We start from the raw sequence: 25,552 nt of genomic DNA, 5'->3' as shown, positions 1-25,552 counted from the left end.
GAATTCACGAATGAATTGCATGGATCTACTACTTCAACTGTTTTAAAATATTTTTCTTTTGCTGAAGTTTTTATTGATGTTTGTGTGATGATTTTGTATGATGACTGAAACTCTGCTGGATATTTCATGGGAAGGAATCTGTAAATGAGATCACATATATAAATAAATGGCAGCCATCAGGTTGGGGCAATCAGTCATGGGAGGGCCTTGGGTCTGTCCCCCATGCTGTTGCCTTGATTGAAAATCCCCTCAAAGCTCATAATTTCCCTAGGAGAGAAGGTACTGCTAGCAGTCTTTTGTGTGTGTTTTTGATGGGGGGAAGGTCATCAGGATGGCAGTACATAGGAGGAGGAGAAGTTTGGATTTGATATCCCGCCTTTCACTCCCCTTCAGGAGTCTCAAAACGGCTAACATTCTCCTTTCCCTTCCTCCCCCACAACAAACACTCTGTGAGGTGAGTGGGGCTGAGAGACTTCAGAGAAGTGTGACTGGCCCAAGGTCACCCAGCAGCTGCATGTGGAGGAGCAGAGACGTGAACCCAGTTTACCTGATTACAAGTCCACCGCTCTTAACCACTACACCACGCTGGTGTAAATGTTTAGTTTCCTTGCTTAAATTCTGCACACACACCCTTTTAATTTTTTTAGTATGCACTCATGCATTTTACCCTTCGTCTTGTTTGTCCCAAAGATTACCTAAAGAAGAAAAGTAATGATAACCATGTAAAATGCAAGAGTGATATACAGCTCGGGTCAAGGCAATGCAACCTCATTGCCAAGAAGCTAAGCTGCAAGCTAGGAAGTCTTGGGTTCAAGTCTCCTCTGCACCATGAATCCTTAGACCTGGCTTCCTCAACCTTGGCCCTCCAGATGTTTTTGGCCTACAACTTGTGAGGATAACCTGAGCTTACAGGGTTAAAACAGCTCAGAGTGTACGCACTGCCCACTGTTGGGAGGGGGGAGATTCTACGTCATGTCCGAGAGTCTCCAGTCTTTGTTTTTTTCTCTACTTTCGCTTTTGAGGAGAGAGGACGTGTTTTCACGATGCTGTTCGCTGTGATAGATAATGGATAGTCTGCTGTAAATAAACTGCTTCTAGCTGCTAATATCCTGAGTGGACTTTATTTTAGCACACTGAAGAAAGCTCTGAAGAAGCTTTTGCAGCTTTCTCTTGCTGCTGCGTAAACTCTGCGTTTTTTTTGCTCAGAGCTTTTGGAATGTGGCCTTTGAAGTCCAGCAGAGCTGCGCAGCCGAAGTGGGCTGGACACCAGGTCTTATCTGAGCAATAAATCTACTATCTAAGAGGTTATGGACGGTAATTGCAATTAGAGGAAGCTGCTTTGATGTCCGGTGGAGAGCCTGTTTGGAATGCTGTGTGCTTACAAAGGCTGTAAAAAGTGAGACGCTGCTGTTTTTGCTGCCGGAAAAAAAAAGACCTGCTCTGCCTGGGAGAAAGCAGGGAGGCTGGCTGCAAGCTGTGTGCTGCAAAGGGACGCCAGAAGCCTATCCTCGGAGCCGGTTTAGTACGCGTGAGTACTCCACAGCCCCAAGGGGGGACCGGGGGAGGAGATGGCAGAACTCCAGGAGAGTTTCAACGTCCCCTTTGATGAGAGATTAAATCAGCAAAATTGGGAGGTCTGGTCAAGAAGAGTAAGGGGGTGGTTTTTGGCCACTGGGCTCTGGAGCATAGCCCAGAAGGAGCCGGCCCCACCCATGCCACTTGCTTCTGAAGATGAGGCTGCTTTGCTGGAGGATAGACAGCAGAGAATGCAAAGGGAGCTCTGCATGTTGAAAGCCAGCATAGATGTTTCACTGTTGCCCCACTTGGAGGGCGTTGAGTCGGCTCAGGCCGCTTGGCAGTTGCTGAGGAGTCTGTGTGCAAGCTCAGCAAGAGACCAGGGCCTTAAGAAAGCCGAGAACAGGGAGGAAGCGGAGAGCCCAGAGGGGGCTGCTGGCCATGTTCCTGAAGTTACAGCTGGGAGTAGCTGCTTTGTCTCCGAGGGGCCGTGTGATGTTGAGGCCTACAACCAGAGTGCTGGGGAGCGTGCAGGCCCAGGCTGTGCACCCAAAGGTGTGGGTGCTGGGAACAAAGGAATGGCTGAAGAGGGAGCTGTGAGAGCTGTTGCTACGCGTCGCCGCTGTTATCGCTGTGGCTCCCCCTCCCATCTGGTGAGAGACTGTCCAGTCGAGGCACAGGAACAGCCGAAGGCCGTCTCCCGTAGCAACCAGATAAAGAGCTCTTCTTCAAAGCGTGGGAAAGGCAAGCCGAAGGCAGCTGGCAGGGACACTGAATGTAAACATTTGGCAGCCTCTATGGCTGCAGTCAAGAGTTGTCAACAGGATGCTGTGCTGACTTTTGTGATAGACAGTGGAGCGTCTCATCACTTAGTGCCATCTGCAGGATTCCTGGAGAACTGCACCTCTGTAACTTCTGGAAAGACTGTGTGTTTAGCAGATGGGACTAAACACCCACTCACGCAGACTGGCTCACTGTTTTGTTCTTTCTTACAGGATTCAATCCAGGCTTTTGTTGTTCCAGGACTGTCTTGCGCGTTGCTGTCTGTCAGCGCCCTTCTTGCTGAAAACTACAAAGTGTGTTTTGAAAACAATAAGTGTTCTATTTCTAAGAATGGACAGCACCTAGTCAGTGTTGAATGTAAAGACAGGTTGTTTGTGATAAATGCTTCTTTTGCAGGTACAGGTGACACGGAGGTGGCTCAAGCACAGTGTGCCAATGTTCCAGTTCATGATGCGTGTGCTCACTTATGGCACCGACGCATGGCTCACGTGTCCTGGGGGTCAGTGAAGAAGATCCCAGAGTGTACGCAAGGGTGCAAAATGAAACCTTGTGCTAAGTTTCTAGATTGCAGAGCGTGCAAGTCTGCAAAGGTAAAAACGTGCACATACCCAAGGTCTGAAAGGGTGACCACTAGGGCTTTTCAATTAATTCATGCAGATTTGTCAGGTCCCATGTCTGTGATCAGTATGGGCGGAGCCAAATATGCGCTGGTTCTGATTGATGACCATACTCGGAACTCTTGGACCTTCACGATCCAACACAAAAGTGAGGCTGCACCTCTAATCAAAGACTGGATTGCGGCTGTGGAACTGCAGTTTTCCACACAGGTGCAAAGCTTTCAGAGCGATCGCGGTGGGGAGTTCACCGGGTCTGCACTGCAAAGTTTCTTCCGCAAAAAGGGGATTCAACACAGATTGTCCTGTCCGCACTCTCCCCAACAGAATGGGATTGCGGAAAGATGGAACAGGACTCTAGGGGAGATGTCCGCAGCTCTTTTGTTTGATGCCGGGCTCCCACAGCGCTTTTGGGGGGAGGCTTGGCGAACGGCCAACTTTGTTCTGAACAGGTCGTTCAATTCAGTGGTAGGTGACACCCCGTACTTCTTGTTGCACGGAAAGCAACCGAAACTGCACTATTTCCGTGTTTTTGGTTGTGCGGCTTGGGTCCTCATGCCAAAGGCCAAACACAAGAAAGGTGAACCCAGGTCCCAAAAGATGATTTTCTGTGGGTATGAGCCAGGGACCAAGGGGTGGAGGTTTGCTTATCCGTCAGGGGATCAGTCCAGGATTCTGCTCAGCAACAGTGCTGAATTCTGTGAGCAGAGTGGTTGGGCTAGGATACATGGGAACCCTGACATCCTGTCAGAGAGTCTGTTTGACTCTGCCGATGAAGGTGAGGAAGAGGTTGAACCTGCAGCCGAGGCTCAGAGTTTAGACCCAGTGCAGGCAGAGGGGAGAACTTCTCCCAAGGCTGTGAAGATTGAGCAACGCAGTGCTCCATCTTCCCCCACAGGTTCGGCTGAGAAGTCCAGAAGGCGCAGTAAGTCAGAGGGGGAGCTCTCTGATGCCAAGGACGTTCTGGCTGGCCCCAGTGGGTCAAAGGGGGTTCCTGAAGTGGTGCTGCGCCGTTCTGCTCGGACGACCAAGGGGAAGCCTCCCGAAAGGTTTGCTGTCACTAGCGTGTGGGTCGGAATGGCACAGTGTGAACCTGAGAGTTTTGAAGATGTTCAGAAACTGCCTCAGGAAGAAGCCAGGAAATGGCATGAGGCGATGCAGAAGGAGATGAACTCAATGGAGTCTTTAGGTGTGTTCTCCCTCACGAAGTTGCCGATGGGCGAGAAAGCCGTGGGTAGCCGCTGGGTTTACCGTCTTAAGCCTACAGCGACAGGAGAACCGCAGTATAAGGCCAGATTAGTGGCGAGAGGATTCACGCAGCGCAGTGGGTTGCATTACACGGAAACGTATGCTCCCACCTGTAGGAGTGAATCTCTACGTTTGCTTTTGGCCATAGCTGCACAAAGAGGGTTGCTGGTGCATCATTTTGATGTGGACGTTGCTTACTTGAACTCAGACCTCCAGGAGGATTTGTACATGCTTCCTCCTCCAGGGTTTGAGGGAAATGAGCGAGGTACTGTGTGGAAACTTCACAAGTCAATTTACGGCCTGAAACAGTCGGCCAGGAATTGGAACTTGTGCCTGAATGAAGCTTTGGAGAAGCTAGGTTTCAGGAAGAGTCTTGCTGACAGTTGCTTGTTCCTTAGAGGATCAGGAGACTCACAGGAACTGGTGTTATTTTTTGTTGATGACATCATCCATATTGGAAAGACAGACAAACAGGTGCAGAAGTTTGCCAAAGAGCTTGGGAAGCGGTTTCAGCTCAAGAACCTGGGTGCAGTAAAGATCTACCTAGGCGTGCAGATAGCGAGAACTGAGGATGGTAGCTTCTTGCTCAGTCAGAAAGGCAAGATTGAACAGTTGCTTGAGAAGTTCAGAATGTCCAATTGTGCAGGAGTTCGGACACCCATGGAGACGAACTTCATGAAAGATAGCCAGCAAGCAGAAAGTGCCGAGTTTGAGAATGCTGAGCTCTTTCAGTCAGCTCTAGGTAGTCTGTTGTATCTGTCCCAATGGAGCAGACCAGACATTGCCTTTGCTACCAATCTGCTAAGTAGGGAAGCGTCAAAGCCCAGTGTGAGTGCTTGGCACGGTATCAAGCGGGTACTGCGCTACCTGCAGCATACCAAAGACTTCTGTCTTAAGCTGCCAGCTGAAGGTGAGGCGAAGCTCACATGCTATGCGGACAGTGACTGGGCAAATTCGCAGGACCGCAAGTCTGTGTCTGGGTTGGTGGTAAAGTTTGGGAAGTCACTAGTTGGGTGGAAGTCCCGGAAGCAAAGTCTCATTGCGCTGTCTTCTACTGAGGCTGAATTCAGTGCATTGTCAGATTTGTGCCGGGAACTAGAGTTCTATAGATGCTTGGTGCAAGAGATCTATGGAGATTGTAGCTTGCCCATCACGGTTTGGGAAGACAATCAACCTTGTTTGAAATTGGCTGAATCTGCGCAATTTAAGGCCAGAACCAAGCATCTGGACATACGTTTCCAAAATGTGTGTCAGAGTGTTCAGTCAGGTTTGATTCGGCTGAAGTATTGTGCCAGTCACAGTAACCTGGCCGATGGATTCACCAAACCTTTAAGCTTCCAGCGTCATGGGGAGTTTTGTGGTGGTTTGGAGTTGGGGGTAAGTTCTGTACTTACTCCCCCCACAGTGGTGCAGCGCGAGAGGGGGTGTGAGGATAACCTGAGCTTACAGGGTTAAAACAGCTCAGAGTGTACGCACTGCCCACTGTTGGGAGGGGGGAGATTCTACGTCATGTCCGAGAGTCTCCAGTCTTTGTTTTTTTCTCTACTTTCGCTTTTGAGGAGAGAGGACGTGTTTTCACGATGCTGTTCGCTGTGATAGATAATGGATAGTCTGCTGTAAATAAACTGCTTCTAGCTGCTAATATCCTGAGTGGACTTTATTTTAGCACACTGAAGAAAGCTCTGAAGAAGCTTTTGCAGCTTTCTCTTGCTGCTGCGTAAACTCTGCGTTTTTTTTGCTCAGAGCTTTTGGAATGTGGCCTTTGAAGTCCAGCAGAGCTGCGCAGCCGAAGTGGGCTGGACACCAGGTCTTATCTGAGCAATAAATCTACTATCTAAGACAACTCCCATGATCCCTCGGTAGCAGGACCAGTGGCCTCAAAACATCTGGAGGGTCGAGGTTGAGGAAGCCTGCCTTAGACAAACCACTCTCTTTCACCATCACACCCCCATCCCCCAGTCATATGTGCCCTTCCAGATTTCCCTTCCCAAGGCTAAACTTTTATGGAACCTTATTCCCACTTCAAACTTGTTCATCTACCCTCAGGCATAGGCAAACTCCTGCCCTCCTGATGTTTGGGACTACAATTTCCATCATCCCTGACCACTGATCTTGTTAGCTAGGGATGATGGGAATTGTAGTCCCAAACATCTGGATGGCTGGAGTTTGCCTATGCCTGCTCTACCTCTGCATTTTCCAGGGCCGTATTTAGGTTTGATGAGGCCCTAAGCTACTAAAGGTAATGGAGCCCTTTATATAGCCAGCTGTCCTTTGTCAACAAAAAATTGTCACTGATTTTTGTGCTGAATATGTTATAACGGTGTCTCCGAAATTTTTTACACATCACTTGGGAAGACAGGCGAACTAATACCAGTGTACTAGAAGAAGCAAAGATCACCAGTGTTGAAGTAATGATTCTTCAACATCAAATTCGTTGGGCTGGTCATGTTGTGCGGATGCCTGATTACCATCTTCCAAAGCAACTACTGTATTCTGAATGGAAAGTGTAATGCCGGTGGTCAACAAAAGAGGTTTAAAGACTCACTCAAGGCAATTTTTTTAAAAAAAATGTAGTATAAACACCGACAACTGGGAAACACTGGCCTGCAAGCGCTCCAGTTGGAGAACAGCCTTTACCAAAGGTGTTGTGCACTGAAACTCAAGAATTTATTACCTAATGGGTATCTAAAGCCATTTGCACATGTTGCCATGCAACCTGTCCATGCAGAATATAGGCACCCTATATATTTTAGGGAGCAGGCTAGCAGGCAGTACCCATTACTTATATCATAGGAGCCTACACAACACAGGTTTTATTTTTTGTTTTTTCTTTTATATTTTGGAAATGTACATCCAGTTTCTTTCCCCTTTACATTTTCTGCCCCCCCCCCAAGAGAGTGGGGCCCTAAGCTATAGCTTGTTTAGCTTATACGTAAATCCGGCACTGGCCTTTTCTGAAAGTTCATTCGATCCTGGCTCTAGTATGTGTTGGACTTGGTTTTCCATCCCATTATCACATTAACTACGTGAGATTTGTAGCTCAGTGGTAGGTCATCCGGGTTGCATGCAAGTGATCCTGGGTTGCATCCCAGAAAACTCCAAGTAGGGCTGGGAGAGACTTCTACCTTAAAGCCCAGACAGCCACTGCCAATGGTCTGACTCAGGATAGTTAGGAACATAGGAAGCTGCCTTATAGTATCTGTATAAGTCGTGACCTCATGCGGAATCTGTATTCAGATGTCTCCAGAGATGAGGTGGGGTGCAAAGCTTCAGTCAATGAGTTTTCTAACAACATGTTTGAACTGGTAAAGTCCCAGGAAGAATATACCACATCTTTTTTACCAGACTTACAGTGCCTGCACTGAGATTATGTTTCTGTGGCCACGTTATTGCTAGGGATGAATGGATCCGTCACATTTTTGTTTCTGCCACTTTTGCATGTACGGTGGAAGGGGGTTGAAAAATGAGGAAACAAAGATTTTGCTCCTTGCTATTTCTTTGCTAATGTGCATTCAATATTTGAGCATCGGAAAAAAATAATTGCTTGAACTGCCTACATTTTTAATTAAAAAATTGAGCATGTTACAATATCAAATAATGAAGGGGGGAAACAACTTCAATCACAAATGCATAAAGCATTGGTTATGATTAATATTGACATACTAGTCAGCTAGACAACCAAAGAGGGACTTGAGTAATGGCACCATGTTGCTCTCATACTTTTTCTTAAATGCACACAGAAACACACACTAAAAGGGTTTGAGCATAGGAAATTTGGGTTCAAATTAATGCACAGCCCTAACTCTCACTGAATTCCTGGATTAGCTGAGCCTATATTTCACAGGATGATGCTGTACACCAGCTTGAAAAGTGTGGGTGGAAACAATTGGTCAGATCTACTTTCAAACACCCACCAAGCTGTTTTTAATGGTGCAGAAAGCTACTTGTTTCGGTGTGGTGTTGTGATGAGACATTACCAATACCGTATCCTTATAGCCCCTGACTTATCACTAGAGATGTTAGAGAGTTCTGGGGGAAAACAGGAAGTGTTTGCTTATTTGTCTCATATCCAGAATGAAAATCTGGTTGATTTTTGCTGTTTTTGCTTTCAGTGTGCAAACAATACGGAACTGATTATGTTTGCGTTGTGTTTGCAATGAAATGATGGGAGTGGGGAAACATAATCTACATAAGTTACGCAGGCTATGTAAAATTGCCACAGTGAGAGGTGAGATGAATAATGTAGTTTTGAGCAGAAAATGAACTGCAGCGTAATGGAAACAGTGCTGCGTGTGATGAACACAGGGCAAACTGGGAAAAGTTGCCTTCTTACATCCGTACGTATCATATGAGATGTTAATCATTCTCACTGCATGACGAAAGCCTATAAGAGAATAACCCTCTGTTGGTAATGCTGACATGGGGAAATTTAAAAATGGTGTTCGCACAGTTTTTCATCATTTACGGTGCAGCCGAGGAGTCAAAACCTCCTTTTGCTGGAAATCCTAAATGCAGAGAGTGCTGTTGTACCCAGCTCCTGTTTGTGGGTTTCCCATAGGCCTTTGATTGGCCACCGTGAGAACAGAATGCTGTATTAGGTAGGCTCTTCAAACATCCTTAAGGATTACTCCCTAGGGGACGTGACCTATGGAGTTACAGATATAGTTTTATTTATTACATTTATCACTTTTCCAACAAAGGTCTGTATAGCTAAAGGTGTGGTTTTCCCAATAGTGATGTATGGAAATGAGAGCTGGTCCATAAAGAAGGCTGATCGCTGAAGAATCAATGCTTTTGAATTATGGTGCTGGAGGAGACTCTTGAGAGTCCCGTGGACTGCAAGAAGATCAGACGTGTCCATTCTTAAGGAAATCAGCCCTGAGTGCTCACTGGAAGGACAGATCCTAAAGCTGAGACTCCAGCACTTTGGTCACCTCATGAGAAGAGAAGACTCCCTGGAAAAGACCCTGATGTTGGGAAAGATGGAGGGCACAAGGAGGAGGGGATGACAGAGGACGAGATGGTTGGACAGTGTTCTTGAAGCTACTGCGGGAGGCAGTGGAAGACAGGAGTGCCTGGTATGCTCTGTGTGCTGGTCCCGGGGGGAAGGCTACCGTTGGCGTAGTCAAAGTCCGGTCCTGGGTCAATAGCCTGGAAACAGTCCACAAGGAGCGGGGCAAGGCCCGCAGCAGGAAGCCGGGTGGGGACAGGAGCACTGGAGAGTCAGGTCTGGGTCCGGGCAGGAACAGGTACTCAACAATGACGTTGCTCCCACAACCTGGGACCGGGCCGACTGGCCTTTATCTGTTCTGAGGCCAGGGGCGGTCCCGGCCCCCAGGAGACCCGCCTCTCTTGGCCTTAAGGCGAGCACTCCTCCTGGGAGAAACCAGTTCCCTTCGCCTCTCTGCCCTCAGTCTCTGCAGTTCAGGAGAGGCTAAAGGGTTACTGGGCCCAGGGGGAGACTCGCCTGCAGGCACTGAGTCCTCAACCACCTCTGGAGCCAGAGTGGAATCACCTGGTGCCTGCTCCTGAGGATCCGGCACAGGTGCAGGCACTTCAGAATCAAGGCCCTGCCCCAGTTCAGCCGGCCCTGGAGGCGGGGACTCCTTTGCAGGCTGGGATTCCTCTGGTTCAGCCTCTGAATCAGAATCCCAGGCCGTCACACTGTGGTTCATGGGGTCATGAAGAGTCGGACACGACTAAATGATTAAACAACAACAAATCTTGTCATTCCTGCACCAATTGAATCATTGCAACAACTCTGTGAAGTATTTTTGGGCTGAGAGATACACTTAGCAAGCTTCATGTGCAAACACAGATTTGAACCTAAGACTCTTTGTCCATACTCCAGCACCCTAGTCTTGTGACCACACTGGCTCTCATGTGGTACAACTGGCTGTATTTCAGCTGTTGGGGTTGGGCTCCTTCCACTGCATTTGTGGGCACGGTGCTGAAAAAAAGACAAGAAGTTACTTTGGTTCAACCACAGAGCATGTCAGTGCAACCAGCAGATTGAACCCTAAGCTTTCATTCTCCCATTAACACCAGTGGTTTAGGGGTTGGATGTGGCCCTCCAGATGTCTCTTTCTGCCCTTTGAAATTCTCTCCAGACCATGTACTTCACTATCCATCCTTCACATCCTGACTGGTTTTGCCTGAAATGTTTCTTTGTACTTATCATGCCTCTTGTTGGTTGGAAGCTGGGAGGAGTGCACATAAACACTAGCCTACTGTACAAAGAGACCCAAAGACCCTAAATGGATTTGAACTGGGATATTTGAAAGGCTATCTTTTTCTACACAAATCTACGCACCAATTGTGGTCATCGAAGGTACTGATCCTGTTTAAAGTGCAGCAGCAAGGATCATTCCGTGTGTAACTTAAGGGTTAATTCTATTATTGTTGAAGTCCGCTAGCCAAGAGGGAGCTCGTGGAGATGTTCCTTAGCAACCAAGCAGAGTGGTATGATCTCTATGGAGCTGGCGTATGATCTGATTGGATGGGTAGTTCTGAGGGAGTTTTTCTTCTGGATGTTTGGTTGAATGTCACCCTGCTTTGTACAAGGCCTGAAGCAAGAAATACAAACCCTCCCTATTCCTTTCTTCTCAAACTGTGCATTGTTTTTGTTCGGCTTCCACAGTAAAGTGTCACCAGGACTCTCTTCTCTCTGGACTCCTTCTGTTGCTAATAGCTCTGTGATCCACTGCCACTGGGCATCTGGCTAGCACAGGACTGGGCCTTTTTCAGTTACATCAACAAGACTATAGCATTCTTTTCTGAAGCCAAATTGGCTTCCCATCCATTGGCAGTCTGGGGCATTGTGAATGCTTTTTTGTTTTGTTTTGTATGTCCTGCATTTCATATACTACGGCTGTGTTTGACTCTCTGTTCCTATTTTATTGGTTAGGGTTTGACTATATATTTTTCTTAACTTATATTTTGAGCTGCCTTTGGGGGCCTGTGTGGAGCCGAAAGGCAGAATATAAATATTCCGGAGAAAATAATATTGCCCACCCTGGTTGGGCTATGGGAGTCACAGATTGATTCAATTCCTTTCCCTCTCCCCTACCAGGCAGCATTTGGTGGTTGGAAGTTCAGGAAACCATGTAAGGGGAAGAAATAAAAATGAATAATATACTTTGATCCCTTTACCTTTGGGGAAATAGGCTTAACAACAAGATTTAGACATGGTATGCCTCTTATGCATGCTTTGAATTCCGTTCTTTCTGCTGGGAGATCTGTAATACTGAAACTTCATTTCAAACCAAAATGTACATTTGGCTGAATATATTTTGTCCCCCTCAGTTAATTATGTTGTTTAATTATATTGAAAATGATATTCAGTTTCTGGTTCATAACTCTTGTCGTTCGAGTTGAAATTGCTTATAACCCAAGTAGCTGCAATGAAAATGATTTGCCATTTTGCTGCAAATAGCAAATAGTAAAGACACACTTGTTTCCATTTGGGAGTTGTGGGGAGATTATGGGGTAGAGATGCATCAGATGAACGTTTGACCTCTACCAGCATTTAAAACAACAACAGCAACAACAAAAACCATAACACTGTAAACAATAAAATAATGAAAACATTGTCTGAAACACAAGAAGACTTCTAAAACTGTCACATCGGAAAATATAAAGAATCTCAGCAGACTAAAATAATGCAAGTGTAAAAACAAACAATCCAGAAAGCAAAAATAGTACATTTAGAACCCAGCAGCATAAAACAACCAACATTAAATATCAATTAACAGCAGATTGGTATGAAAAAGAATTATTCCAGGCCATGAAAAAGAATTATTCACCAGCATAAGGGCCATACATATTGACCTAAGGAGGGAGCTCCATAGGCATGAAGGCCACCACTGAAAAGGCCCTGTCTTTTGTTCCCACCAGCCTGCCAATCCACTACTTCTTTGCTATGAATTTGCACATCAAAGAACCTGCCTTGTACTGTTTTGTCACTGAACTCCCAAGGAAAATGATTGGCAAGCCACGTATCAAGAATAAGCACAAATACAACATTAAAAAACTCGTACTCCATAAAATGCAAAAACAGGGCACTGAAACAGAGAAAGGGAAATACCGTATTGGCCCGAATATAAGCCACACCCAAATATAAGCCGCAACTTTAAAGTTGGAGGGGGGGCAGGAAAAAAATACCTGAATATAAGCTTCTCCCTTCCTCGCTGCTCCTGGCTGTATACTGGGCCACCCCAGTGTGGGGGGCACATGCTGCATTGCCAATGACCTTTCCCCTTCCACACTCTCTCCCTTTGCGACCTTGTAGGAGATGACAGTGACTACGCGCAGGGTGGGCACCACTTCATCGTGCTGTTTGCCCCACCCTCCTGGCTTCATACCATAAAGTTGTGAATATAAGCCACACTTTCACTTTTCACGGTTGGAATTTTTTTGGGGGGAGTGCAGCTTATATTCAGGCCAATACGGTAGAGCTTCTCCCCCTCCCAAGTGTGACACTTACTGTAACAACTTCATGAGTACCTGCACTGGGCGTGGGCAGCAGTGGCTATTTTGATGGGGTAGCGGTGATCACCTGCCCTCTGATCGGTTGTGTCACTGCTGCTTAGTGGGAGATAGAGGTAGGGTTAGTGCAGTGCAAACCCACTGGTGAGAGACCAGATTGGTTCAGCTGGTGTGCGCGCACTGTGCTGAACTCACAACCGCCTTGGCCCACCTCCTCTGCCTCCTGGTAGATAGAAGTCATGTGGCTGACCAGATAGGTTTGCCTGGCCATCGCTCAGGAGGCTGCGGGTTCAGTGGCTGATAACCAGTTTTATGGCTCTTAAATAGGATAACTATGTAGGAACGTAGGAAGGTGCCTTATACAGTGGAACCTCATGTTATGGATGGGATCTGTTCCGGAGGCCTGTTCGTAAACATGGAAGTGATGTAAGCTGAAGTGCCGCGTCTGCGCACACGCGGGGTGCGATTTAGCGCTTTTGCACATGCGCGGAGCACGTTTTAGCGCTTCTGCGCATGTGCGAGTGGAGAAACCTGGAAGTGACCCGTTCTGGTACTTCCGGGTTGCCGTAGGACGCAAGATGAAAACACACAACCTGAAGCAACATGAGGTATGACTGTACTGAGTCAGACCACTGGCCTAGAGCAGTATTGTCTAAACCAGGGGTAAGGTAAAGGTAAAGGTAAAGGAACCCCTGCCCGTACAGGCCAGTCTTGACAGACTCTGGGGTTGTGCGCCCATCTCACTTAAGAGGCCAGGGGCCAGCGCTGTCCGGAGACACTTCCGGGTCACGTGGCCAGCGTGACATCGCTGCTCTGGCGAGCCAGAGCCGCACACGGAAACGCCGTTTACCTTCCCGCTGGTAAGCGGTCCCTATTTATCTACTTGCACCCGGAGGTGCTTTCGAACTGCTAGGTTGGCAGGCGCTGGGACCGAGCAGTGGGAGCGCACCCCGCCGCAGGGATTCGAACCGCCGACCTTTCGATCGGCAAGTCCTAGGCGCTGAGGCTTTAACCCACAGCGCCACCTGCGTCCCTTTTAAACCAGGGGTAGTCATCCTTATTATACCTACCGCCCACTAATGCATCTTTCTTGATGGTCAGCTTTCCTTACTGCCCACCAGTGCTTGATGGAAGGAGGATTCAACTTGTGTCATAGAACCTCCACTACCCACTTAGAATCCTGAAACGCCCATTAGTGGGCGGTAGGGGCAGGTTGACAACCCCTGGTCTACACTGACTGGCAGCTGCTCTCCAGCATTCCAGCCCTAACATCCAGCGCAGAGAACACTGAGCTTTGTGGGGAAATGATCAGGCAGCTTCATATATTCAAGCCCAGAATTCCCTGTCTTTTGGCATCTTGGGAGATCTTCAGGCTGACTAGGGGTGGGGAGGGGAGTCAGGTTAATCCTCCGGAGGACTGGGACTTGTAACATTTATTACATTTTGAGCAGTTTAATTAGATTTTAATTGAATTTTAATGAGATACTTTTATACTTGCTTTTAACTTATGGTTTTCTATAGTCCAAGCCTGCAGCATATAGCATGTGCTATACACTTAAAGTAATGAATTGAGTAAATCAAACGTAAAGGATTTGTAGCAGGGTGGCTGGAGGGCTTTGTGGCGAGGTTGGGCGAGACTCTCTAAACAAACACTTCTTGTAAAGCAAACATTTTACAGCAGGTGATCACTCTTAATGTTCTTTGTTATTTATTAAATTTATATGGCCAATCAACAAATAGTATTTGAGCGGTTTATGGAGCAAACAGCAAAAAAACCAACAACAGGCGAAACAAGTTACAATATTAAAAATACTATGTGCACTAATTAAAAAAAGAAAATGACAAAAAAAATAGTTGAAGCTTTCCTTCTACTGAGAGCAGAATAAAACAATTAGCAGTTCAGATTAATTAAAAACACACATAAAAACACGGAGAACTAAAGGTTTGTTTAAAATGTAAGTTTGTTTAGAAAGCCAGGAATAAAATAAAAAGTCTTTGCTTGCCACAACAAAAGCCATTGAGAAGGTGCCAGGTGCCCTTCTCTCAGGAGGCTATTGTATAGACAAGGTCCCACCACTAAGAAGGCTCTCTTCTTAGTAACCACTAGGGAGGCCACTTATGCATTGCTAAAAAGAAAAGGAAAAAGGAAAAAGGAAAATTTGCATGAGCTAATTTATTTGCATACATGGAAATTTAGAAACCATTGCTATAATTTAAATAGAAATACAGTACATCTCACCACAGTAGGGAAGACTGTGACTAGGTGACCTATGGCCTTGCTCAGCCTACTGCCCACGTGTTACTGACTTTGACGGGGAATTTAAAGTCCCCTGGTCATCTTTGAATTCTTTATCTTTAAACCAGATTATAATTTAGGGCTGTCATCTGTCAGCCCTTCTGAGAGAGGACTGTGATCCGCATCTGTGAAGTGTAATAAGTGGCCAGCCATCTCACAACACTTGGTGGTAGCATGCAGAACAATGCCTCTGAATAGAGTCTTAAGCTTCTGGAAGGCCTGTTCAGCGCTTCTGGCTTTTTGGAGTTAGTCCCATATGCCAGTAAGGTAAAGGTAAAGGTAAAGGTACCACTGCCCGTACGGGCCAGTCTTGACAGACTCTGGGGTTGTGCGCCCATCTCACTTAAGAGGCCAGGGGCCAGCGCTGTCCGGAGACACTTCCGGGTCACGTGGCCAGCGTGACATCACTGCTCTGGCGAGCCAGAGCCGCACACGGAAACGCCGTTTACCTTCCCGCTGGTAAGCGGTCCCTATTTATCTACTTGCACCCGGAGGTGCTTTCGAACTGCTAGGTTGGCAGGCGCTGGGACCGAGCAGCGGGAGCGCACCCCGCCGCAGGGATTCGAACCGCCGACCTTTTGATCGGCAAGTCCTAGGCGCTGAGGCTTTAACCCACAGCGCCACCTGCGTAATTGCTGTAGTGTAATTGCTGTAAATGTTTTATATTTGCCTGATGTTAACAAGAGGCATGATTTAAAGTCTCCAAATGATTCAACTGTGTCTACAAATGAAGCCTGAGCAAAGGTTCTGGCAAAACAATAATTTCTTGGCTCATAGGTTGCGTCTTGGGTGACACGCTTGCATTTTTTTGTCAAGTTCAAGGGGGTTGGAAGGATTATTAAATGTGTTGTTATGAGTAATCTTTAATTAGATGGCATGTTAGAGCAGCTTTGTGAAGCTGAGACTGGGACATAAGTAGCATTATGGAAACCCTTAAATACCAATTAACCCAGTAACTTTGGAGCTGTATACAGATGGCCTATATTTGGAGACCTGGAAGTCATTGTCATTTTCCTGTTTAATTTCCCTTCTGGTGTCCCTCATTTTGCCTTTTTACTTTGCTGTAGAGCTCAAAGGATCTATTAGGGTTTGTCATCTGCATCTGATTCAAGGTGCTCAATCTTCAGTGTTTAATACATGACAGAGTCTCAGTTCATGAAATTGGTATGTTTGTGTGTCTTGCATTCTTTATATGCTTTGGTTTCTGTGATACTAAATTTCTTCATGGTTGTTGCACCATATGTTCTGACATTCCCTATTTCCTGGGACAGTCCTCCAGACATAAGATGAGCCTGCTTGATCAGGTCTGTGGCATCCTGCCCACCATCCTTTTCTCACATTGGCTGACCTGTGGGAAGCCTGCAAGCTGGACATGAACACACCTGCCCACCTGTGATTCCCTGGTGTAATGGGAATTATGGTTGCTTGTGCGTAAGTGGCAACTGCTCCAGCCAGCGTTGTCCGGCTAACCTTTCCCTGGCTGCACAGCCCTTACTCCGTGGCTGTGTCAGTCGCTGGCAGAATCCGTCAGTGGGCGTTTCCTGAACTTCTTCCAACATAAAAGCTCTTTGACACCAAGTCTCCGCCTGGCTTCCCTGCGCGGAAGCTTTCTGCGCAGAGTGGCCGTGCCTAGCGGAGGTCCTGCGCTCTCCCCGCTGGTCTCGGTGGAAGAGTCTCGGAGCCCTCCCTCTGAAGCCCTCTCATGCTCCCCTTTCTTCCTGGTGTCATGCTGATTTCCTTCCCCAGAGGAAGTGCTCTCTCTCTCTCTCTCCCTCTGCTGGGCCCTTCTCCTGCATCGCTGGGGAGCCTTACCTCTGCTCTTGGCTCCGATGGCAGTTCCCTGACACCTGGTATTAAGAGGCATGGTGCCTCTGAGGAGTTAGAAAAGTCATCATCAGGCCAAAAGCCTACCCGGTCCAATTTCTCACAGTGCCCACCCAATGCCTTTGGGAAGCCCATAAATTCAAGAGCCTTCTCCCCACTTGTGAGTCCCTGCATCTGGTATACAGAGACATGCTGCCTCTGACCGTGGAGCTTGTTTGTGAATCACATCTGAATTTGGCTGACCAAATTACGCATGCTGATATAAGCTGGTTCCTCGATGGCATCTTGCTTAGTAGGCCAGCAGAAATGAAGTAGTAAACAGGTATGCAGGAAATATTACCAAGGGCTAATGATCAACAACATATGCTCAATAGACAAACAGTGTTGCTCTCTGTTGCTATCTCTGTGGTTTGGCAGTTGATTTGGTACACAGAAAGCAGGTGCCACTCATTTAGCTACTCCCACAGCCATGTAGCAAGCAGGCGTACAGAAGTAATAATGCAGTTCCCCCAGATTTAGTGCATGATATCCCTTCATGAGGATATTCGCTTTGAGTATCACTGTGGGTTCCAGGTTTGGGGGAACGGGATATCCATAGCAGGGCATAATTTTCCACAATTTCCTGTTGTTCTTTCCCTTTTGGTCAAAAGCATGCAGCTGTTCAGAGAAAAAGAGGGCAAGGTGAGCAGAGGCCATTGGTCATTCACCTGGATTTTGGAAATGAACTGGCACTGAGAATAAGGAGGGGGAACAAGGATGTTGCTGGACTCATCCTGCTGGCAGTTTGCTCCCTCCAGAGTTGTGAGTTTCAACAGGCGTCCATTACTGCTGTGTTCTGGCTCTAGCCCTGTTGGATAGGAACACTTACCTATTCATTCTAGCGAACACTTTTGCAAACGCATGTACACAGCAAGAATGTGTATACAGTGTAAGCCCTGGTCATGCACTACTCATGTGCAGGGCAAACCTGTAATGATGGGAGAGCAGATTGTGCTTCTAGCCTCACCCCTGGTTGGCCTTTCTGCAATAACCATGTGTTGGGAGCAGTTGCCTGCAGAGAAAACCAAACTGACAAATATCTATTCACATGGAGGGGTTCTGCATGATCAGGTTGTGTGGGTGTCTGGATTGTGCAGAGACCCTGCACACAACTAGGAGATTGCATGTTCAAATTTCTCTTCAAGAATCACGCCCAACTTGTGGTTACTGAAGAAAGAAGATCTAGCCTTGCCCCACTCTACCATAATCATATACTGTATATGCCCTACATGAGAGTAGCACGTGGGTGCCAGTGGCTGGCAGGTCACCAATGCGTGTGCACTGGAGGAAGGGGGGACTGGGGAGAGAGAGGGCCAGTGATTTGTGGAGAATTGTGCCTGCCAAGAGGCAAAAGCTGGAGGCAGGAGTAGCTTCAGAACTGGAGGGTGGAACACAGGATGGGTCAGAAGAAGAGGAGGAAGAGAAAGGTCAGGCAAGCAAAAGGCCAGGTGTTTCCCCACCCTCTCCTGTGCCACTGTCTCCCAGATCGAGGAGCAAGTTGAAAAGGGATGAGCAGAGGAAGTTTCCATGCGGTGTAGTCTCAGGCTGCATGCATGCAACCTATTGGGGGAAGATACATAAACTGGTCCCTTCAATAGAGCACGGACCTGGGAATACAGTGGTACCTCGGGTTACAGATGCTTCAGGTTACAGACTCCGCTAACCCAGAAATAGTACCTCGGGTTAAGAACTTTGCTTCAGGATGAGAACAGAAATTGTGCGGTGGCAGCATGGTGGCAGCGGGAGGCCCCAATAGCTAAAGTGGTACCTCAGGTTAAGAACAGTTTCAGGTTAAGAACGGGCCTCCAGAACAAATTAAGTTCTAGATGCTAGATTGATGTGCGGAAACGGCTGTGTTTTCATTGACAATAAGGAGTCATCTCTCTGCTGTGTGCTTTCTTTTGGATGAGGAGAACCCTTGACACATGTCTAGGCAAGGCTAAGAGCTCTGACACAATTCTTTTACTTAACAAAATGCATATTCTCAACAGAAAGCTTCTAAGCAATTTATCAAGCACCACCTACAGCATCTCTGGCGAAATACCAGTCAGAGCAATGCTCAAAAACATGGTGACATAAATGGTTCTTAAAACATAAGTAAAATCAGTATTTTTTAATTCAGTTAAAATTACCTGCCTGGGTAAGCTTGCCAAAACAGGCAGGCACCAAAAACAGGACAGCAAAGGTGCCTGTGTCATGTCACTGGCCAGGGAGTTCCAGATTATAGGAGCTGCCATGCTAAAAGGTCAGTTCCTTACAAGTGTGGAATGAGCATCATGTTCTACAGATCAAAGCAGTTGAGTGGGTACATATAGGGTAAAGTAATCCTTCAAGTAAATTGGTCCCAAGCTGCTGAGGGCTTTATATAGTCCTTTATAACACACTGGATTTAGCCCAGTAACAAATTGGCAGGCACTGCAGATCTCTGAGCAAGCCAAGAATATGCTGACAGATTTCCACTTCTTTGAGCAGTTGCGAAGCAGCATACTGAGCTAACTGTAGTTTCATAGCTGCTCTGTATCAGGGTTCAAAATTAGCAGGACGCCAAGTGCATTTTGCGCCTAAAGATTCTCCATTTGCGAGCGCCTCAAAAAGTCTGGGTGCCACTTTTTGCGTCTGGCTGACACTCAAGGATTACTAAAATGTATGTGTTTTGAAGCCCCAAAGTATATGTTAAGAATAGACAATACGTCATTGAGTTTAACAACAAAGAATAAAGTGCTTTGAAAACTGAAGTATGGTACCAAAATTTTTATTGTAAACACCAAATTAAACATGCTTAAAGATTTAACATTGCATCACTTAGGTGAACTGCATATTAACTCATGCTTATCGGAATAATAAATAAAGTGATGCTGAAACACACACACACCTGACTAGACAGTCTATTTTGGCGCCCACAACCCAGGTCCCAGAAGGCATTTGGCTCCTAGTTTTTCTACCCGAGCTTCTGACACTGCTCTGTATGAGAGGAAAGACCAAGTCACTTTTTGTCAGGCATCAATGACCAGAAAAGAGATGGCATGGACCAGTTCATAGGAGGTGTGGTGATTTTAATGATTTAGAGACTTTTCCTTGCCAGAAACATTGGGGTGGGAGATTAGAGATGCTCTCTGAAGTATGGTGTGAGGGTTTGCAGCTTCACTGGCCAAAGGAGTTGCAGAAGAAAACTAGTTACAGGTAGGTAGCTGTGTTGGTCTGCCGTAGTCCAAACAATATAAAAAAATTCCTTCCAGTAGCACCTTAGAGACCAACTAAGTTAGTTATTGGTATGAGCTATCTTGTTGCATCTGCTATTTAATAACAACAACAACACTATGTTAACTCTTGTCTCAAGATGTACAACCTAAACTTTGGGGAAGGGCTGTAGCTCAGTGGTAGAACATCTGCTTTGCATGCAGAGGGTCACAGGTTGAGTTTCCAGCATCTTTAGGTAGAACAGGGAGAGATAAAGTATAGGCAAAATTAATCAGGGTGGACCAGGGCTGTGACTCAATATTGGGCAGCTTATGATGTTCCTAGCTTGATGCAAGTGGTAAGCCCAGAAGTGAAGGAAGAGGTGCCTTTTTGCTGCTGATTTCCTTTTGCTTTTTAGCAAACAAGATGAGTAGGAAGAGTTTTTAAAGGTGAGCCAACACTTTTGTGTGCCAGGTGTGTTTAACAAACAATACTTACAAAGGATTATTATCATATTTTTGAAGACATTTTCAATGCCTTTGGGATTCCTTTTGAGTACTTCAATGAGAGATAATCCCAAAGTTTTATCAAGAAGTAATTTTTTTTTTATTGAAGAAAAAAGCAACAACTCCAAAGACTCGTAAATGACCTTCACGAGTTCTTCAGAGGTTGCAAGAACATTTGTTGCTGTATATGATTTTCATCTTCATGGGTACAAAGGACTTTTGTTTAATATGAATAAATGTAGATACCTAAAAACTTGACCTTACAGATGATAATTTGACTGAAATGAGTAGCCCACAATCATTTTAGCAGCCATCATAACTTTATTAGCTATTTATAGCACACAGGTGGCATGATAGCAAAAGAGAATCAATGTCCCTTGAAATTGAAAAAAAGTTATTTGTCTCAACACCTGGATTCAGTTCCAGAACTAGGATGTTGAAAGGAACTCTTTCCTGCTTTATAACCTCCCCAGATGCTAAGACTTGGAGTCTTTATCCCAGGGACTGGTAACCTGGGATTCTCCAGATGTTGATAGACTACAACTCCCATCACCCCTGACCCAGAGGCATAGCAAGGTCAGGTGGTACCCTGCGCAGAATTTTTTTTGTCACCCCTCTGCCCGCGACTCCCAAGCCTACAGCGAGCTGGAGGAAGTTGGGGAGCTTTGCTGCTTGGCTGGCGGCTGGGGCCACCACTCACTGTAGGCTTGGTAGTCGAAAGTCACCCCCTTCAGGGAAGACACCTGTCCTCTCCTCTGCCTGCCTGCCTCCTCCAGCTGGAAGCACGGGCAGCAGGGCAATGGCACCTGCCCATGACTCCCAAGCCTATAGTGAACCTGGGTGGAAGGGGGGGCTTTGCTGCCTGGGCCACTGCTCTCTGCAGACTTGGGAGTCGCAGGCAGGGGGCATACTGTATGTCACCCCCCCCCCCCTTCGGGGCTGTTAGTTTCTGTTTGCCACTGTGCAGCTGCTTAGAGTCACAGGACTCTGTTTACATTCCAGACACATTCCATACTGTTGGAAGTCTCACGGGAGAGGAGACGGATGTGTTGTTAGTGGTTTCCTGTTCCTTTGTTGTTCAGTTGCTCTCTGTTTTCATAGAGAGAGGATGTATTTTTCTTTGCTGTCTGTGTAACTTAGAAATAAAGCATAGCATGTAGCTCATACTATCTCACCCTTCCGCATGCTGCCGGAAACTCTGCTGAATAGGGGAACATGCCTTGGAGCCTTATCAGAGGCTCGGGTCGTTAATTATTCCGGAAGATGAGCTTTATCAGCTTGGTTGTAGCGGAGATCCCGACAAGGGTGACACCTGGTGCAGACCACCCCCATCACACCTCCTTGCTCCGCCCCTGCCCTGACCATTGGTCATGCTGGCTGGGTCTGATGGATGTTATAGTTCAGTAATAACTGGTGGGCCAAAGCTTTCTCATATCTGCTTTGAGGCTTTTTTTTTTTTTTAATTGGAGCTTGTCTGCTATGTCATACTACTGAAAGTGAATCCAGGTGATCAGACAAAGACACTGTTTTCATTCAGAAGTTGACTGCCAAGCCAGCAGTTTTTGGAATGGGGTCCTTTGCCTGTTCAGTACTTCGAAGTATTGCCTATTGTTGTAGGGAAATTACTCAACTCTGTGGCATCTTATTATGGGAAGAATCCCTCTCTTCGATTATGCCAACAGCAAATGACCTTGATATCTCATGCAGAAAATTCATCACACGCGAACACACAATCGGACCCTTTACTAAGGAAACCATAGATTCCAATCCTGAGCTGTCTGACAGTTATCCATAATGAGTGATTCACCTCCTTTTATTTCGGCTCAAAGAAAGAAACCGTTCATGAGACAAAGCTGTGAGGTGGTAGCCTGGAAATGTGTGTTAAGCCACTGATGCATTCCTGGCCTCCAGGCTGCAGGATGATGACTTTCTCACTTGGCTCCCCTTCTACTTTTCCTAGGTGCATCCAATAAATTTTAAATGGTTCGAGCAATAGGCTATTGATTTCTCTCTGAATTTTTCCTTTAGGTCTTGATGCTTTCATTTTTCTTTTGGTCTTTGTAGCTGATCTTTGTATAACCCCCCTGTTTCTTCAACCTAGCAGCATGTCTGCAATCACGGGGTTGTTATTGTACTAAGTTGTACTCAGAGCAGACTAACCGAAATCACTGGACCTAAGTGAGTCATGTCTGCTAATTTCTACTCTGACTAATGTCAGGTGCAGCCAGTGAGCAAGAGTACTGAGAGTATCAAAGGGTTCTTTCGTTCGTTCGTTCTTTCTTTCGTTCTTTCTTTTTCCTGTGTTTAAAAAGAGACAATGAACATCTTAATCCAGTAAGAATAATTGGTTGGTTGTCAGTCACTTTGGGTTGCCCTGGGCAAGGCCTGGCCTTCTTATATAGCTGGGGTGGTGTTGATGGAGGGGAATCCCAAAGCCCAGCCTGAGCAGAGCTGATCATGTGAAGAGTTCCCTACACATATACAACACTATACTTGCCACATGTTCCCCTGTGCCCTTATAGAGAGATGTGCAAGTATCACCCACCCACCATCTTGATTCTCCTCTTTACATGGACACCTATAACATATAAAATGCTGTAATACAGACACACCAACACTATAGGGCTGAGGTGTCTTCAGCCCCCTCAGTAACTGCTGGCAGGGGGCCAGGATCCCGTAATGTTGAGGGGGAAGAGGAGGTTGAGTGCGGAGCAGAGCACACCGTAGGCTCCCCCTGAGCTTGAGAGGGGAGGAGCCACTGGCCACTGAAGCCAAACTGTGCCAGCTCAACGCTTGGTTGACTCCCAACAATGTGACATCACGTATGATGCCACACACATGTGACGTGTGCCAGGCCCCATCAATCTTGGATGCAAGATGGCTCCTCAGCAAAATATGTTCCTGCTTTTAAAATTATCCAGCTTCCATGTGCTTTCTATTATATCCAAGGCAGCAAACTTCACAGACATTTGAGGCATGTCATTGGGGACAGACTCCTTTCCTTCCTATCTGGATAATAATAATAATAAAACAACAGAACAGTGGCTGAAAATGCTTATTGCAGCCTCACTACATCCAAATGCAAACACAGAGTTAATGGTAAAAAACAGAAACACAGCAGTGCAAATCCCAATTGCAGTTGAAGATACCATATGTTTTTGTGTGCAAAAACACCTGCATCTGTTAGCAAAATCTTACTTGTTTATAGAGACTAGGTTGGCTCATCTGAGTTCAAATTTGTATCCTTCCTAATCAGGTTGAAAACTATATTCTACAATGAGGCACTTTTCCCTGCATATGAAAACACTTTTGTATACCCACCCCCTCTATTTGAAGTGTACAGCATAAATTGCATAAAAGTATCTGTCTGGCTTTCTCAACTGTTTTCCACAGGCCTTCAATTTGAATACAGAATGCCAATGGTCAGGGATGATGGGATTTGGAGTCCAGCAACATCTGGAGGGTCATAGATGCCACACTACTCCCATAACATGTTGAACAAGAGTCCAGACCATTTCTATTGAGATCCATGTGTGTCTTAGATGAAGCATTGGAATGATACCAACATTTCAAAATCCACATCAGCAGCTTAGTTGGCATCCTCCTGTCTTGAGAGTCAATGGAGTATGCCTCTGGGGGTGAAGTTTAACTGCTGGAGAATCATAGCGCCTGCAATGGCTGCAGAGACGTGTAACATGTAACTGCTGCCTCCTGTGTTGTTTTTGCTGCATTAGCAGCACTGAAGTGACTTCTCCAGGGCAGTGGCAGAGCTTATGCCCGCACTGCCCAGGGCGGGCGCACTCCCAAGGTGGAGCGGGGCTTGGAGGGTGCCCTCCCGTGACTCCCACACCTAATGTGAGCTGTCAGGGGAAGGGGGGAGCTGCTGTGCCGCTTTGCCGCTGGCACAAAGGGGGGGGACATTTGGCGTGCCACCTGCCCGCGAATCAGACTCCCACGCCTACCGTGAGCAAAGCAGCAAAGCGGCGCAGCAACTCGCCCCCTTCTCCCAACGTCTTGCGGTAGGCGTGGGAGTCCAAGTCGCGGGTGGGCGGCATGCCGATTGTCACCCCCTCCCCAGGGATGACACCTAGGTTGGTGTCCCCCCCCCAACCCACCTTCCTCTGCCAGTGTTCCAGGGCACAAGACTGGGCAGTGTGTGTAGAGGTCCTGGGCTGCCCAAATGATCAGCCTTACTGGTGTGATCCAAAGGAAAACCGAGCAATATATTTGGCACCAGCTTGATTGCAAAAGTTGCCAGAAGGAGGAGTACAAGATGCCATTCAACTTATGTGTCCCCCACCAGAGGTACTAGGTAAAGGTAAAGGTACCCCTGCCCGTACGGGCCAGTCTTGACAGACTCTGGGGTTGTGCGCCCATCTCACTTAAGAGGCCAGGGGCCAGCGCTGTCCGGAGACATTTCCGGGTCACGTGGCCAGCGTGACATCGCTGCTCTGGCGAGCCAGAGCCGCACACGGAAACGCCGTTTACCTTCCCGCTGGTAAGCGGTCCCTATTTATTTACTTGCACCCGGAGGTGCTTTCGAACTGCTAGGTTGGCAGGCGCTGGGACCGAGCAGCGGGAGCGCACCCCGCCGCAGGGATTCGAACCGCCGACCTTTCAATCGGCAAGTCCTAGGCGCTGAGGCTTTAACCCACAGCGCCACCTGTGTCCCTTTTACCAGAGGTACTACCCCTCCGCTAACATCCCAGCAGCTGCAGTATGAAATGGTAGGCTGTGTAAAGGGAGAAATCCGATTCAGTTCGCATTGAAAAGTGAACATATCCAAACACAGCTACCCTTCAAAATCTTCATTCATCAACATTTTGCAATGCCAAGGTAGCGTGCGCAGATATGCACTGACTATTGTAAAGTGTGCCTATGAATGAATAATTTGGGGGAAATAGGGTGAAATGCTTTGCAAAAATGTGGATACTTGGGGAAAGTAAAAAAAAATAATAATGTGCAGAGTAGGAGAAAATCATAAGGAAATGATGACAAATTTTCATGAGGACTTTAAAGTGAAATCATAAACTTATGTAGAAACGTGGGAAATTGAATTTAGG

General features: G+C 46.8%; 1 protein-coding gene and 2 long non-coding RNA genes across 4 annotated transcripts in view; 1 reads left to right on the top strand and 2 right to left on the bottom strand.

Annotated features, from left to right (window-relative positions):
• UNC5D (unc-5 netrin receptor D) overlaps window positions 1–25,552 on the top strand; it is a 408,173-nt gene that overhangs the window by 75,718 nt on the left and 306,903 nt on the right. The window lies entirely within an intron of this gene.
• LOC307204029 overlaps window positions 1–25,552 on the bottom strand; it is a 305,405-nt gene that overhangs the window by 275,743 nt on the left and 4,110 nt on the right. The window lies entirely within an intron of this gene.
• LOC307204391 lies at window positions 22,269–23,388 on the bottom strand. The gene is made up of 2 exons (XR_013833670.1): window positions 23,098–23,388; window positions 22,269–22,787 (listed from the first exon to the last, which is right to left on the bottom strand). It is a non-coding gene; the product is annotated as an uncharacterized lncRNA (long non-coding RNA).

Source organism: Podarcis cretensis (genome assembly GCF_951804945.1).
Source record: "Podarcis cretensis genome assembly, chromosome: 15".
Lineage (NCBI taxonomy): Eukaryota > Metazoa > Chordata > Lepidosauria > Squamata > Lacertidae > Podarcis > Podarcis cretensis.
The sequence above is the reverse complement of the archived record's forward strand: the minus strand, read 5'-3'. Positions and strand labels throughout refer to the sequence as shown.